Source organism: Echinops telfairi, unplaced genomic scaffold (genome assembly GCF_000313985.2).
Source record: "Echinops telfairi isolate 266 unplaced genomic scaffold, ASM31398v2 ScPeMD7_7469;HRSCAF=8507_1, whole genome shotgun sequence".
Taxonomy (NCBI): domain Eukaryota; kingdom Metazoa; phylum Chordata; class Mammalia; order Afrosoricida; family Tenrecidae; genus Echinops; species Echinops telfairi.
The window spans coordinates 43,486,470-43,490,434 of record NW_022111373.1 but is presented as its reverse complement, the minus strand read 5'-3'; the positions used below and the strand labels follow the sequence as shown (position 1 = coordinate 43,490,434).

At 41.0% G+C, this 3,965-nt stretch overlaps 1 pseudogene; it reads right to left on the bottom strand.

The window, feature by feature from the left end:
* Window positions 1–1,872: 1,872 nt before the first annotated feature.
* Window positions 1,873–2,263, bottom strand: LOC115873737 (annotated as a pseudogene).
* Between the last annotated feature and the right edge of the window lie 1,702 nt (window positions 2,264–3,965).

Sequence of the window (3,965 nt, the reverse complement as noted above, 5' to 3'; positions counted from 1 at the left end):
TTGAGGTATTGTGTTGATGTTTCTTAGGACCATATTGGTGATAATTTCCTCTTCCTCTTACCTTAGAATAGCTCTGATGTTGGAAATAAGAATGACACTCAAAGATACACTCAAGTGGCTTATTTTCTTATTGGTCTCTTGCCTCTAATCTTGCTTTCAACCCCTAATTCTCCCTCTGCCTCACTTCCAGAATAATCTAGCGGGATGTTCCTCTCAGGAGCAGAGGGCATGTGATAGATGCTGCTGCTCTGATTGTATTGCTCCCAAATAAATGGATCCTTCCTCTTCTTCCTAAGCATACATTTTTATTTACCCTTCACTCGGAGAGTATAAATATCCACAGCATCTTGATATTAAGAACCCCCCTGTCAAATTCTGGTGTAACTTTCCCACATAAGACTTCCTTGCCAAGTAAGAAAGCCAAGTTAAGATATTTTAAGGGGCATTATCTTCCCGGGCTCATTATAAAGTCTTTGTTTTCCTGAACTCAGAGGACTTAACGCATTACTTATTTGGGAGGGGGAAAATGCAATAAAATTGAATTTTTTTGGTCTCAAGTTAGTATCCCTCAGCTCTGTAAGCCACTTCCTAAGACTATTGTTCTGAAATAATGTTAGATCATAGTTTAGCAAATGTGTTGTGTCTACAACTCCTTTTTCAGAAAAAAATTACACACACACACACACTGGCAATTTTTTGTCCGGATTTTGTACACATAATCACGATAAAGTGTAGATACTTGCTTTTGCAATGCCTCCCCACCCCATTATAGCACCCCCAGGGGCTGGTATCGCCCATTTTGGGAAAAATTGCTGTAGTTGACAGGGCAACTTTTCGCAGGAAAAGCTGTTTAGACAGAAATAACCTAATTAACCTCAATTAAGAGCTGAAATTGATCAGGGAACTTTACGTTTTCTTTGTACCAGAATACCTTGTACAATTTTTCCATGATGCCCTATTTTGAGAATTTTCCTATAAAATACCAATAAGAATGAGTGTAATATAGATTGTATTGATTCTTACCAGGGGAAAGTAATGTCTTTTGAAAGCCCTATTCAAACTAGCCTGAATGGCCCTCTTGACCCAATGCTTGCTTCCTGCTGCAGCTTGCAGAATATGGTGGAGCGATTTTCTTCTTTGGGTGTTAGGGAGGGGGCATACTTAGAGAAAAGAAGAGTTGGGTATTCAGGCAGGCTATGGGCTGGTCATCGTTAACAGGATACAACAACTTTCCAACTGCCTCTTCGGTGGACTTCCAGAAGCAGAAAGCCACTATAAAGCCCATTGAAGTCATCCTCCGATGCTCCGAACGTTTCGCATTCGGGTCAACATTTCACATTTAGCCTGTTGTTCAACAAGTTTTCACGAGCCAACTCTGACTTGCAGAACGTGAAATGAAAACGGCAGAATTACCACAATCTAGAAAAGGGAACCGCTTGTCCTTTTGAGGGGTGCCATTAGGATGGCGTCACTGGAAAGTTCCGATCATCTGATATTCCAACAACTAATATTATGGGGTTAGGTCCCGAGAGGTCTCTGGGGTTATGGGAGTCAAATCTACGCTGAAGGCAGAGAGGGAGAGGAGGGTGTGGGAATGTGAAAACAAAATCCGCTTTTTCCTTATCACAAGGTTCTTTGTGCCAAGCTGGCTAATAGGTGCCAGCATCAGGGAATCCCTCCCTTTGGGAACCAAGAGGGGGTCCCTCAAAACTAGCAGGGCAAACTGTTGTCTCCCACATCGACCCAGCTTTGGAAACATCTTATTAGTGACATCTATCCCTTCCCCTGCAACAACAGTGAAGTACTCTGTGTGCTTACAACATATCCTTTTTTAAAAAGTAAAACACAATCCTGCATTTTTATAAAGCTTGATTAAAATAGTATTTCAAACTCTTCAGTCACCAGAAGCACACAGTTATCAAAAACACTTCCCTTGGCCTCTCCAGCACCTCCAGCTTTCTGTGCCTGGACTGTGATGGCATCTCCGTTGTCTACAGGGTTGTTCCCATCCCTGCTACCATCAGCTGTTCCCCTTCCCCCTTTAGGTGCCCTCTCTTCCTTCTTTACAAAGGCCTTTTTAGGCTTAGGCTCCGGTTTTTAGAGGAACAGGTTCAGCAGATGACCTTGCTCATCTCTGAGCTTCATCTTTCACCTTGGCTTTATCTCCCTTAGCATTGCCTTCAGCCTTTCTCTTGGCGTGGTGGCAATGATGGCGGCCCACAGGCCCTTCATGCAGTGATGCTGTACACTGGCTTTGGTCCATCAGAGGTTGTTCTTGCCTCTGATTTAGTTTCTAAATATCTATTCTCTATAACATTCCTTTTTTTCCCTCTGTTTCTTAAATGAGTTTTACAATTTGCTTGTGCTTTACTTTTCCTGTCTATAAAACAAAGATGAATATTGTACTTGTTCATTCAGCTTTTTCTTTATGATTATTTTGGAGGGTCATGTGAATGGACCTTATTAGCTGTTGTGTTTTTAAAAGATATGGCACTGTTGGTACCTAGTATGTAAATCAAAGGAAAAAAAGAAGATGAAGCATTGAAAGTGCCGCTCTAAAAGGACTTTATCAAACTATGGAATCTGAAAGACATTCCTTTTCTGGACATCATCCTGTTTTTGTGGTTAACACTTAGCTTGGGGTTCAAGAAAATATAGTCTCCTTGTGGAATATTCTAAGTCAAAAGATGTGGAGTGAGTGCGGCATGATACTGCTTTAACCAACCCTCCAGATAATTCTTATCATTAGGCAAGTTTGGGGACTACTGACAAATCATTTCACATTCATTTTCTGCATTCCCAAAATGATGGAGAAAACAAAATTACCTACCTGTAAGACGGTGACATGTGTGAGTAAGCTAATACTCCTGAAAGTGCCTACATGGTGCGTATTGGGTTTTTTGCATGTATATATGGAAATTCTGAGCACCAGGATGAATTCTGAGCTTACTTCTGGGTAAAGAGAGAGGAGCAGTTCTCTGCACTCGCCTTAAGAAGCGGCATGTGTGATGGTTGGGTGGACGTGCTCAAGTGTTTTACAGAACTCGTTTCTACAAAACTTGTTTTGAACTTCTAGCTCTTTCACTGATTAGTTAAGAGTCTTGGGAAGGATCTGTTTACTTTTATGTGCATCCATTTTCTAACTATGCAGGGGTAAAAGAAAAGCGAACTCATAGGATGTTGGGAAGAGGTAATGCATTCACTTGTTCAAAAGAAAATATTGTGAGCACCAACGAGTTGTTAGGTAATGTTCTGGGATATAGCAGTAAACAAAGATACACAGGCAGTGCCACACAGGCAGTATTCAAGAAACAAGAATGATTATGCAAGAATATAAGCTCAGCCTTGGATATATGTCACTAATCTTGATGGAGATACAAGGTAGAGAGGGCTTTATCATTTAGCTGGAACCACAAAATCAAAGTCATAGTCCATAGCTAGAGGGGCCTCCAGAGCTGCTATGGGATGGATTACAGCAGCCGTTCTCAACCTGTGGGTCACGACCTCTTTGGGGGTCGAACGACCCTTTTACTTGGGTTGCCTAAGACCATCGGAAAACACATATTTCCGATGGTCTTAGGAACTGAGACAGCACTCCTCTATCTTTCTCCAGGCGGATCCGCCTACATGCAGATACGCCCACATCTGAGTACCTAGCGTGTAGACTGTTACCAATGCTACACCATGCTTCAAGACAAAATTTCATTTATTTGTAATTAGAAATAAATATTTCACAATATATAATTACATAGTTTTGTGATTAATCACTATGCTTTAATTATATTCAATTTGTAACAATGAAGATACATCTTGCATATCAGATATTTACATAACAATTAATAACAGTAGCAAAATTACAGTTATGAAGTAGCAGCGAAAATAATTTTATGGTTGGGGGTCACGGCAACATGAGGACTGTATGAAAGGATCGCACCATTGGGAAGGTTGAGAACCACTGGATTAGA